The sequence below is a fragment of the Leptonotus elevatus genome, chromosome 4, assembly GCF_054856555.1.
Source record: "Leptonotus elevatus isolate MCC_2025b chromosome 4, RoL_Lele_1.0, whole genome shotgun sequence".
NCBI lineage: Eukaryota > Metazoa > Chordata > Actinopteri > Syngnathiformes > Syngnathidae > Leptonotus > Leptonotus elevatus.
The window spans coordinates 4,507,832-4,521,365 of NC_141242.1; the positions used below are offsets into that span (position 1 = coordinate 4,507,832).

The following is a 13,534-nucleotide window of genomic DNA, read 5'->3' on the forward strand; positions in this document are numbered from 1 at the left end:
GCATCGTTGGGGGTGTGAACAAAACTGACTAAATTCGCCGCCAATCAAAGCAGCTCCTGGAATTTCTTTTAAATGTGACACATATGTCGCATGAAAATAACCCGAAAAGTTGGGCCGATTTTTTTTATTTGAGTGAAGAATCTGTCAAATTCTACTTTAATAAAGTACTGCATGTAACATTTGTTTTTACTATTATTAAATCAAATTAATGTCTTACTTTTACCACTACAATTGCAATGTGAAGCTCTTTAAAAAGCTCAAAAGTATAATTAATACAAATCATATGAAATGCTGCAAAGTGAGATTGTGTTCCACAAAGGAAATCCATCAAGTGTCGTGACATGAGCATTTTGGTCCAGCGCTCCCTCCCGTCCGGCACTTTATTTAAATTCCTCGCCATCCCGCCGCCATGTTGTCCATCAGAGGACAATAGTGGATGAGGACGTCCTGGGCAGAGTCAGTCATGAGTTGGGTGCCAGTTTGGACGCATAAAGCCTCTTTAATATGAGCCAGGAGGCGTGGGAGTGGAGTTGGAGTGGGATTTGGGCTGGAGGAAAACGGGGGGGGGGGGGGGGGGGGGGTTGGGGGGTTGAAGGTATGAAGCCAGCCATCACTGTGTTTTTCTCAATGATTGTTACTTTGGTTGCTTTCATTTGCTATTATTATCATTACCAATCACACTTAGGTCAGGTGACTTTTTTATTTATTTATGAGAGCTAGTTCTTGGGTATTGATTAATACGAAGGGCTACCAGTTTGATAAACACTTCCGATACATTTTCTGAAATTATCTTCAATTCTTTGTTATTGGTAATAATGATATTTATCTATATGAAAAAAATTATACAGTTAAAGTTTTCTCAGTTCAACACTAGTGGGGTTTCCATCCACCCATTTTTATTCGACTTTTCAAGAAATGTGAAAATAAAACTGAATGGAAACGCTAGAAATTAGAAGAAAAAAAAGGCCCAAAATTCGCAAAAAAGTTTTTACGCTTGGAGTGGGTGGATTTTGAAGAGTATCGAGAAAAAAAAAGTGAATTTTGACTATGGAAACGCTGACAAAACCGGATACACTTCGCACGTTTTGTCCACGTACCTTTGTGGCGGACGATGATAAAAAATAAAATAAAAAAAAATGTTAAGCAATGGCGGACGATAAAGTAAAGGTATGTTTGGGGGGGATGACGAAAGAATTAATTAAAGAAGCAAATATTAATGCAATTTTAGATGGAAAACAGTAAAGAAGCGCTACGTTTCATCCAGAATTAGAAAAGAAAACTCATACGATGTCGTCGCAAGGCGCAGTTGTTCTACTTCTATTAAATTACTGGTGGATCACATCATCCGCGGAGTCCCCTCTCAATATTCGCAAAAGAAGAACAGATGGAAACGGGCATAAGACGCATGTTCGTTTTGTGAAATGTGAGAAAATGTAAGCGCCTCGATGAGAAATGTGTATAAACTGCGTGGTGAGGCCTTAAAACATTTATAAGAAATGTAAAACATAAAGCTAACTACTTTGCGGATTTCATTTATTGCGGGTATTTTTTGGAACCTAACCGCAGCGGAAAACAAGTAAACACTGTATTACTCAAAATAAACAAGTCATTATTTTTTTCTTTTTACAGAAGCCTATTGTGCTCAACCTATTTCAGCTTTATTTTCACAAAGGAGCCCACTGTCACCTCGTGCTGTGACACTTTTTGCAAATCTGTTATGCAGTTCTTTTTGGTGGCTCATAGTTTCCTTCCCCTGTCACCCCTGCCCCGTGGCACACCGAGGGCCCCATGAAAAACAAAACAAAACAAAAAAAACAACACAAAAAAAAAGGTCGCGTCTTACGCATTCTCACCGCGCGCATATCAGGAAAAATCGTTACTCTGCGGCCGCCGAGGTTTGAAAAACAGACTATATTGGGATGTGCGCTGAGAGGCCGACAGAAGGGCGAGGGAGACGTGTGTGTGAACGATAACCTTGCCACACTTTCTCCAGGGCTAAGACTTTCCAGCATGGGCGGGTGAAGAAAGAGAGGATGAGCGACAGAGGGGAGCGGGTGGAAGATGCTTCCTGCCTCGCGGGACGGCTGAGCGGACGCTTCCCTCTCAGCGGTGGAAGAAGTGATGAAAAGACTGCGGAGAAAAGCTGCTCTATTGTTTTGGTGTCTCAAAATGAATTTTGTGTTTGTTTTTACCAAAGCTGCATTTATGTTTTCAGGGAAAAGTATTTTTACTCTGCTGCGGAGGGGGGGGGGGAATCTATGTGACAAAAGTGATAGAGCCAAGGAAGAAGGTCAGGGTGGACGCGGCAGTGGAACATCGTCACCAAAAGACCGCTGTTTGATTCCGCTTTCCCAGCACAGTGTAAAGATAGAGCCCGCTGTGTAAACACGTCAATGCTTTCCAAGTGTGGAGGTGTATCTTCAAAACAGGATCAACCCTCAGCCTCGCCCCAGTTATTATCACCGTTACCACGACAGCGTAGCAACAGTCTTTCCAAACCCTCATCTGGGACGCAAGTTATTTCGTCAAAAGCGTCATCATTAGTGGGGTTTCCATCCGCCCATTTGTATTCAAATTTTTAACAAATGCGAAAATAAAACTGAATGGAAACACTAGAAATTCGAAAAAAAGTCGCAAAAAAAAGGTGTTTACGCTTGGAAGCGGTGGATTTTAAAGCGTAGCCTATCCAAAAAAAGGAAAATGTGAATTTTGGCTACGTGAATAAACGCTGACAAGATCGGATACACGTTGCACATTTTAACCGGATATTACGTCACACATACGTTTGCAGCCACAAAGCAAAGGCGGACGATTAAGTAAGGTATGTTTGGGGAGACGACGAAACAGAACTCTTTTTGGAATTTATTAAAGAAGCGAATATTAATGCAATTTTAGATGGGGAAACAGCAAAGAAACGCTACAGTTGATCAAGAATTTTAAAAGCAAACTCATACAACGTCATCGCTTCCTGTTCTTCTTCTTCTTTTAAATTACTGGTGGATCGCATCTCTATGGTGTATCCCGCTGCCTAGAGCCGCTGAGTCCCCTCTCAATATTCGCAAGAGAAGAACAGATGGAAACGGGCATAAGTCACATGTCCGTTTTGCACACTCAGTAATTTCGCTGAAATTTTTTGAAACAATTGGATGGAAACCTGACTATTGACTAAAGTCTTTAAAGTGTCTTTACGATACGTATCATGAAAACGTGTGAGTTTTGTTGAAAACGCTAGCTCTTTGATGTGGACGGGAAAAAAAAGACGCTAAATTCAATGAAGACAAGCTTTTCGTGACAATGCAAAATTGTCTTTATTGTTGACAAAAAAACGCATGTTAGGTTCTAGAGTTGTCAAAATTAATCAGTTAATCTACAAGTAATTGATTATCAAATTAATCAACAATTATTTTAATAATAGATTAATCATTTGGAGACAGGTTTTTTAATTAAAATTGTCCATATCCTCTGATTTTAACATATCAACAGTAATTGCTCACTGATTTCTGTAGTCCTTCATGAAAGAATACTGATTATCTTAATCAAAATAAGACATTTGCAAACATCTATTTTTACTTTGGAAAACAATGACCGAACCGGTAACATAGCATAACATCAATTCATTTTCAATTAAAAAAATTTTTTTTAATCACTATACAATTTTTTTTAATCACTATACGAATACAAAGTATGAAATAAACACCAATAAATGGTTAATTCGGGGGAGGAAATACTTTTGTAATACACTTTCATGCAAAATTTAAATGAATCCGATTAATCGATTGTATAATCGATAAAATAATCGATTCAAAATTTTGGGGGATAGTGACAGCACTATTAGGTTGGTTCATCGAAAGACTAGATTGTCTCTGATGTTGACAAACACATTAGGTCTATAAAGTACTAAATTGTCTTTTTGTTGACTGAAACACACATTAGGTTCACTAAAGACTAAATTGTCCTTCATGTTGACGAAAACACACGTTTTGTTTTATTGAAACTAAACTTTGATTGACAGGCGGTCTGTTCGGGCAAGGCTCCACCCCCTGGAAGGCACGCTTGGATGAGTTTGGTCTGGTGTCGTTTTGGGGGACTGGTTTTCGTTATATAAAGATGTAATACATTCACAAGAAAATGAATGAAACCACATTACTTAAACACTAAAAGAATATTCATTTTCATAGGAAACGTTGACTTCCCTGTTATTTGGAAATAATTAGGATCAGTCTTGCTTCTGACACCATTTAAGTGATTCCCAGTGTGAGTGTCCGCGTGAGCCAGCAGCGATCTACTTGACTCCATACGAGTAAACACATGTCCAAATGCTGCGTTTAGGTGTCGAGAAATTGCATGCAGATGACTGTTAAGTTGGCTAAACGGATGCCAGTTTGCTTTTTGATGGTTTTTGCTTCTTCTGGGATCAATACAATCATTTGAAAAATAGTCTTCAAATGCCGTCATGTTTGATTTCTCAGATCAGCTCCTGTGCTAAGGTGGAGAGATGCGATTTTGACAGAGTCTTATATAGAAAATCATAAAACTGATACGGAATCGGATTGATTAGCAGTTTTTTAAAATAAATGTATCAATTCCCATCCCAAGTCATATATATGCTAGCGATGACTAAGTTTCCATTTTTAAAGTTCCCGCAATACTTGCTTCACGAGGTGGCCTAGGCACACATAATTGTGGCTTGGCAGGTTGATTGATATACAGTACTTGTGTGAAACTTTTCTTACAAAAACATGGCACATTATCCTGAAAATGCAGTGTAATAAATGTAAACAGCAGGAGTGTAACGAAAACCGATTGGAATCAGAAAATCAGCTTTGATTTAAAATATTTGAGTTCATCGGATCAAATTGTGCCACGAAACGTATTGAATAGTCTTTTGGTGTACACTTTTCACAGACTTAGTGAATAGAAAGGTCACGTTAAGTTAAAGTACAAGACAATCGAGTCTTTCAAAAGTTTTTTGAGAATAGAATAGAATACGATTTTAATGACAATGAAAAACAATGAAAATCGGTTTTAGTCAAGTCCAAGTACAAAAAACTGGTGGCTTAAGTCTGACTCAAGTCAAGTCATGGGACTCAAGTCCCCACGTCTCTGGATCTTAAAGAAAGAGAGAGAGAAACTGTCGACAGTGTCATCTTCAGACCTCAATCATGTGCAGGGAAGGAAAGCCGCGCATTTCAGATTATACATTGTCTTATACATGTCGGGACAGCACCGCTGCTACGGCTGCCGCGTCTCCCTCTGGGAGGTCCTGACCCGAGGCTAAGCGCTCTTTTTCCTCTATAGGGGAGACCGGCTGTTACATGTTCAGCGAAAAAATATAGACAAATCTATCGAGGTAGTATTTTGTTGTTACATACAGAATGTGACATTTTAACCATAGACAACAGACGGAAATAAATAGGTTACATATCTGGTTGATCTCAAGTTACAGCCCTGTGTGACTTTATTTTATTTTTGGGCTTTAAGTTAAGACTTTCAATGTAATTTCGATAGTATGGGAAAATATTGTTCTTGCTGTGGCCAGTGGCCATGACTCCAATGAAAGTTGATTTGATACGTTTCATTGACTGCTTATTTTAAAGTGGAACAATTCGATTGGGCTCAATTCTATGGGATTACGTAGGTTCAACGATTCTAAACACTCGTTGACGTTAGGTTTTATCTTTGATTCTATGTACAGTACTAGGCTCATTGAAGACTCTCTGGGATTTGGGCATTCAGAACATTAAAGGGATACTTGACTCATTGAGCCATTTTCAGCAGCAAAAAGTTACTATTTTAAGAATTTGATAACTTCTTTATTTCTCTTGTGCAATTGATACCTTTAAAAAAAAAAAAATCCACTTGCTGTCTACTGAAGATGACATCACATGTGCTGAGGAACCATTCATGGCTCACCTGGTTTCTGGGTTTGGTCAGCAAACTGAGCCATGATTGGTCGTTATCTACTTCCTCAGCACGGATGATGTCATCTCCAGTCGACAATAAGTGGAAATATTCGTTTTTAAACGCATAAATTGTACATTTAAAAAAAATAATGACGTTATCAAATTCACTCTGGACAAAATATTTACTTTTTACTACTGAAAATGGCTCAGTGAGTCAAGTATCCCTTTAAGACTAAACGTTCCAACGTAAACTTGGCCATTCAAGACTCGAATTGTCTTTGATGTTTACAACAAAATCCTGTACTATATGTTATGTTCATTGAAGACTCTTTGAGAACTGTCTTTGATTTTAACAACAAAAAGATGTACATTAGGTTCACTAAAGGCGCTAAACTGTCTTTGATGTAGACAGATTATTAAAGACTTTGGACTTGCTTTGATTTTGAACACAAACACATGCTTTTGAATTATTGAAGACTAAATAGTCTTTGTTGTTTACAAAAACATGTACGCCAGGTTCATTCAAGAGTTATTTATTAAAATGACCTTTGATGTTGGTGAAGACACTTCTTGAACTCTCTAAATGACTTGTTGACGTGAATGAAGAAGTGTTTTAAAGCCTGCTTCAGAGTGAGTCACTCTGACTCAAGCGGACAACAAGGTCATCTTATTGAAAGTTGAAAGCTGGGACGGGGGGGGGAACTCTTACAAGTGAATACAAATTTGAATATTAATGTGATGAATTGCAACCAGAGCACATAAATCAACACTGGTGTCAAATGGTCGAAATGGTCGGGTTCCCATCCTCTGGAAGGACACGTTGCATTATTTTCAAAATCGGTCACACATCATTTGTCAGTGAGCGCATCATTTGCAAACAATAATCCAGTGACAGAGATGAGTTGGCTGAAGTAGCCTACAGAGGAGCGGTAAGGCTCGGGGGGGGGGGGGGGGGGGTGGAGGGGTCCTACCCTAACCCTGACCTCTTCTACATGTGGAACCTCATCTGGGGCGAATGTGCGCAGCCATTGTAACACTTAAGAAGGCCCTTTCGAGGGCTTCCAGATAGAACATTTGAAGAGTCCGATTGACAGCTTTTTGGTGCGCGTATGTTTTTCTTGCGCATCTGTCTTTCCCTCTCGCCGACCTCGACTGCGGCGAGGAAATCGCGTACACATTGCGTGAGAGCTCGTCATTCTCCGGTGTCTGTGACAGCGCTCATCAGCGCGCCATTAATTAAGGCCTAAATAACAAAGCACAAACAATAAACACTCGGCCGCGAAAGCCACAGCCGCGGCGAAGCACTTGAGAAGCTGGCCAAAGAAAGTAAATAGAATAATCCTTTCAAGATTGAACAGGCCGGGGGAGGGAATTATAGTAGATAGCAGTGCACGGATGTCATTCATTGGAGTGTCCAATGAGGTCGTATTTCACATGGCTGCACATGTGCAACTTGGCACGTTGTGTCATTCCTAAAATAACCTGTTTTGGAGAATGGTCCACGCCGGACTTTTTGCCCATTGGAACGGATTTCTACGTGTTTATGGAGAAGTGTGTTTTAACCGTCCTTCCTGCAAGTGTGTGTGTATGCGGTCGGTTGAATGGGGAGTAAGTGAGTGCGTGCAGCAAGGGGGAGGGCCGAGGGGACAGCTGTAAGGCAATCACTTCATAAGTGAAATACCACTCCCTGTACAATAGCCAACCGCAAACCAGAGCTGTGGTGCAAATGTTTTTCCAACCTGGCATGGATCTATCCCAGCACATTGAGATTTATAGAGAAAAAAAAAATACATATATAGATATATGTATATAAAAAATGCATTTTTCACTTCCTTCAAAAATAGTTATGACAGGCACGCTCCAATGCATTTCGTGCAAACACATTTTTTGGAACACTTTTCTAAATTCTCACTTTCTTCAAAAGAGTGGGTTATGACTTCATGATTTTGTTTTAACTAAACTAAGTAATGGAGTGTTTGAAGAGCTTGGCACCGCCAAATAATAATCGAAAGTACAGTGATTATTAATAATAACGATCATCACATCATACAAGTCGGAAATGGAACCGCAATTTTCCGAGAAAAAGTCATGGAACCGCCGCCGCCATGCCATGCATGAGATGTTAACATATATAGACAAGGGCGCAAATAAGTGGTGCACAGGTTCGACTGTGTCACTGCCACTGTTTGCGTGCTAGGCATATTGCAGCTCAGTCAGCGTGACTGCTCAAGCTAGCTCGAAGTGGAAATCAAGTCAGCTGCCACGACTGCTTACGAGGGCCAACTTCAAAATAAAAGCCTTTTAACGGTTCATTGTATTGTTTTAATGAGCTATCACGTGTCTAGTCCTGGCATATGTAGATGAAATTAGGAAAAACAAAATTTAACTGATGGAAAATAATAATAATAATTCACATTAAAATTACTAGCTACACATAATATTAACACTAGGGGTTGTAATTGCCTAATACCTGGCGATACGATTCACAGGTCAGGATTAAATTCGATATCGATTGATCCCGATACGAATCTATAAATTGATTACTGCGATTTTTTTTAACTCAAATTTAGAAAATACTAATCAGTAAATTTGTACATGTACACTGTAAGATTTGTATGAAAATGTATCTATTTATCTGAAACTTTAGGCTTATAACAGTGAGCCACTGTATTTAACAAACAATCTGTTGCAATCAGTTTCATGTTTGAACAGCATTGAAATAAAATATTAAGGCTTAATGTTAACATAAAATTATTCTATGCTTAACGTGTGAACCCTAACCCTAAGTAAGACATTTTGTGGAATAAAAAAAGATGTTTCAACATCTATTTGGCCGCATATCGAAACGATTCGAGAATTGTGCGCTGTAATATCGCGATATATTGCCAAATCAATTTGTTTAACACACCTAATTAACACTAAATAATTATTGAATCAACATTCCCCCCAAAACATGTCTACAGTGCCCATATATTTTGCAGAATAAATGTTTAAAGTGTGCTGACAATATGAGCATGCTCTTTTAATGCTGAGTGCCGTACAGCTGATGTTAGCTAGCTAGCCAGCTAACATTTTCTTTTATACATACCTGTGAAAACATGCCTTCCACAGACGCGATGACTGAGGTTTGGTTCACAGTCCGTCTTGAAATCTTCTCTGTACTGAACTAATGGCATCCACTTGATTTGTCCTCCTCAAATTGGCGTACACAGCATCTGGTAGTGCAACCCCTAACAAAAATGAGTTTTTGTCATCATTTCAGTTCAGGACAGGTCTACAGCAGTCACTCACTTTTGCCACCTAGAAATACTCTTGCACCTACGGTTTACAAAAATTATGGAAAGCTATATATACATAAGTGACATTATGCACGCTGTGACCAAATTGTTGGTTTTGTTTCAAACTTAGTGTCTCTCTGATTTGTGTGTTGCGTTGATGGATCCTAGTAGAACTGTCTCTGAAACTGTCTTTAAACTTCTATGACATTTTCGGGCAAGCTACTTGCACCATTCAAGAACAAGAACGCTGTCTTTTTTTAAAGCCAAGTTAACACGATGAAAAGGGAATCCCAAAGTGGAAGCTGTCAAAGCAAGACTAATGTTTTGTTTGGTTACTTCTCTCAAGGACTATGATTCTTTTTTCTTTTCTTTTTTTAATGATAGCTGATTGTGTCATCTCTTCCGTTCCTGTCCACTAAGGTTTAGCAAACGGACATATTCCTGAATTCTGCTAAATGCATTTGTTCTGCACAAAATGATGCCCTCACAGCTATTTTGCATCTGTCTCGGGAGTAACAATTCAGGAATAGCCTCTTCACCCGAATGTGTAAAATGCCTTTATTGAGGAGGTTGAGGGGGTGAAGTAAATTCCAGAGAATTGATGGGAAAAACCAAGATGGCCGTGCTTTGTTGGCGGCCGAGGTGGTCATCCGGGTGTCACGACAGGTTAGCTCTAATCACGCCCGACGTGGAGAGACAAGCGTTAGTGGGAGGAGGAGGAAGGGACCTCGTGAATGCACCATGACCAGGCACTGACAGATTAACATTCCGCATGTTTAACACAGGTCAAATTTGACCCGTTTGGACAGCAATAAATGTCATGAATTGTCATTTGAAATTTGAAGACCTAAAGTGACGCAAAACCAAAAAATATATTATTTGATATATAAATTTAGTGCACACCGGGCCATCTGAAGCATTTCCAAAAGGGTTCAACAGATGGCAAGATGATACGGTGACACTATTAGTTTACAATGAACTGCTGTATTGTTACTGTAAAACTACACACAACGTTACACACATTGTGCATTTAAATGCAACACATGTACAAATGTTGATACACAAACTTTTGCATTGAGTTTCAGTCCCTCAACATCAGTACTTGAAAGTCTGATTATATTTATAGCTACATTTACAAGTCCTTTATCTAACTTTGTTTCTAAAATTGTTTCTCTTTTTCTTCTAGTTCCTTCACGTCACTCTCCACTATGACCAACTGTAGCAATAAGTGCTTACCTGCCAACTCCTTCGTAGTTTTCGGGGGGTATTCAAAGCGTCCGTTGTCAACCCTCGGCTTCTATTGAAGCAGCACAACAATAATTTTCTTTTTTCATCCACGGGGCCTAAATTGCTTTCTGAGAGTCTTCTATCCAAACATTTTGTTTATCCTGCTTCTAATCCTGGCGCTGAGATGACATATTTCTTCTTCGTTAGTGTGGTCAGGTCATTTGTTAGGGTGTGTTATCTGCATGCGTGCACCACACTGCCCCGAAGAGGTCAAAGCGTGAACAACAGCAACAGCACACCCAATGGAAGGGTCGTACGCTAAATAAATAAATGAAAAGAAAATAATAAAATAAAATAAAATAAAATAAATAAATAAAAGTGCTGTTGAAAGAAATTCGCGTTAATAATGCATTATTTAAAAAAAAAAAAATTCTTAAAACATTATTTTATGGTTTTCTTTGTAAAATTATTCTCCATTGACAATTCCGAACATCCGGGCATTTCTGATATTTCCACAATTAATGCAAAGTTCATTTCCACGTCGTATTGTATTGCTTTTGCCTGTGACTAGCATACAAACCAGGCATATTCTTATAGTAGTCAAACAACATTTGATCACATTTTCAAAATAATCCTTACAAATCAAATTACAATGATCCAAAGTCCAACACTTTTCAATGAGTGGTAGCCTATGTTCGTATTGTATGTTCAGTTTTAGTCAGGTTTTCTGGAACGGATTAATCATGAAGAGATGTTTTTATAAAAATAAAAAAAATACACATACCTTTTCTCAAAACATTGATTGATTGGATTAACTGTCCACAGGCTATGACTGCATTTAAAAAAAACTCTAGTTCACAATTTGCTATAGAGAATTCTTATGAGGACCATCAAATTGATCTGCAACATACTTTCTGTGTGCATGGAAGACAAACACTTTTTAAAAGGGAACTCATATCTCAGGAGGAACAAGTTATGGAAGTTAAGTTATTTTCTCCACCGCTACACCCCCTCAGCAATGTGAACCTGAGGGAACGGCGGCATCAGAATGTCCCGGTTGGAATTCCTCAGGGTGGTCGTTTGACCTGAACTGGTCAATTAATGTCAGCACAGTCAGTGATGAAGAAGTGGACCATGGTCACCACTGACCAATCATCTTACAAACGCTGCACAACCATTTTTTTTTTTTTTTAGAGCTTCATGTTGCTATCATTAAGTTCCGGGAGTGGTTGGTTAAAGCGTCTGCCAGGCTTGCATGTGTTTAAAAACAATACCCAAAGCCTTGTTTGAAATTCTAATGCAAGCTTTGAACCCAAATTTGATACCCTAACCTCAGTTTGAAACTACTTCCAAGACAACAACAAAATAAATCATTGTGGCTTAGTTTTATTACTATACCATCAATTGACCTCATTGAAGCTACACCGAAATGCAATGTGAACACAATCTCAATTTCCTAACATTTCCTTGAACAATTTAAGCGAATGACCTTTGAAAGTCTTTCTCGCTCACGTTACAGCTCATTTGCCTCTGTGCTGAAACCTAATCAGAACCTATTAGGAATTACTGGTCACGCTGGAGGGCCTGGCAGCGTCCTTACACACCAGAATGACAGAACTTGACACAGAGTCAGTGGCAAAAAAAGTCATGGAAATATGTAAAATGTGAGCAAAGCGAATTCTGTACCGCTTTGATGACTCAGATGCAAACGTAACAAACTCCATGTGTTCAAATACACAGCGACTATTAATATTGACCGCTATAAGTCTTGAGCGTGCCACAAATGTATCTCGTGGGGTTGAGAAGCCTCTCGTCCCTGCGCTCTCATCTTTCAAAGTCAAAAGGGCCCAAAATGAAAAAGCACTTTACACACACACACACACACGAGTGGTTTTCTCTGAAGCGATCCAAATAGAATCAACTGATTAGCGGGTCGGATTAAAACAGTTGTCTAAATGGGCTAATATTAAAGTACACTCTAAAGAGAGAATTGTTGAACCAATTTAAGATTCTAAATTGAATTTTTGACCAACTTAAAAAAATCACTTCAAGTTGCAACAAACGATTGAATTAAGTTAGTCCAAATGTGAATATATTAAGTTTAAGTAATTATGAGTTCATTAAACTTAACATTGGCGTCACATTGGATTAATTTAATTCAGATGAATATATTTAATTTGAAATTTAATGAACTCATAATTACTTAAACTTAATATATTCACTTTGCACTAACTTAATTCAATCGTGTGTTACCACTTAAAGTTGGTCAACAATTCAATTCAATTTGTAATTTTAAAATGGTTCCACAATTCTCTTTTTAGAGTGTAGATACCACACATAAATGTCATTTAGGAAGCAGGGGAGTTGATGAAGAGATTTACCACTAGATGTGCAGTTCTTAGTGGCGGTCTTTTGTTGGGCAAAGTCAGCTATGATATTGACATATTTTCTGCTCTGGTCTTGTTTTGAATTTATAATCACACTGTAAAAAGCGAATTTTTAACCAATTTAAGATTACAAATTAAATAGTTGACCAACTTAAAAATATTGCTTCAATCGGTAACACACGATTGAATAAAGTTAGTCCAAAGTGAATATATTAAGTTTAATGGATTATTAAATAAATTCATTAAATTTAATATATTCACCTGAATTAAGTTCATCCAAAGTGACTCCAATCCAAAGTATTAAGTTTAATGAACTCATAATTACTTAAACTTAATATATTCACTTTGGATTAACTTAATTCAATCGTGTGTTACTGAGTGAAGTGATTTTTTTAAAAGTTGGTCAACAATTCAATTTGTCATCTTAAATTGGTCAAACAATTCTCTTTTTAGAGTGCAAGACACATAGTGGACCAAAGAAACACCTGAAACTGGCCGCAAATGGCCCCTGGGCCGGACTTTGGACACCCCTGGCCTAAATATTCTTCCTCTTCTACTTGCTGATTTGCCCCAAATGCAAAAATGAATGGCTCAGTTCCACAAACCGGCATTGTCCAGTCGCCTGTCATTTTCCAAGCAGAATCCATAAGCTCTCTTCTCCCGCTAACCCTTTATTAGTGTGTCACATTAGAAAAGACGTCAAACTTCATTTGATATTCTATCAGTTTATTAGGACTGC

General features: G+C 38.4%; 1 long non-coding RNA gene across 3 annotated transcripts in view; it reads right to left on the reverse strand.

Annotated features, from left to right (window-relative positions):
• Nucleotides 1-10,596, reverse strand: part of LOC147175068 (uncharacterized) — a 70,033-nt gene extending 59,437 nt beyond the window's left edge. For all 3 annotated transcript variants that reach the window (XR_015094640.1, XR_015094638.1, XR_015094639.1), the window contains exons 1-2: nt 10,418-10,596; nt 8,992-9,133 (exon numbers count right to left, since the gene is read on the reverse strand). This is a non-coding gene — a long non-coding RNA (uncharacterized LOC147175068). The remainder of the gene's footprint in view (nt 1-8,991; nt 9,134-10,417) is intronic.
• Between the last annotated feature and the right edge of the window lie 2,938 nt (nt 10,597-13,534).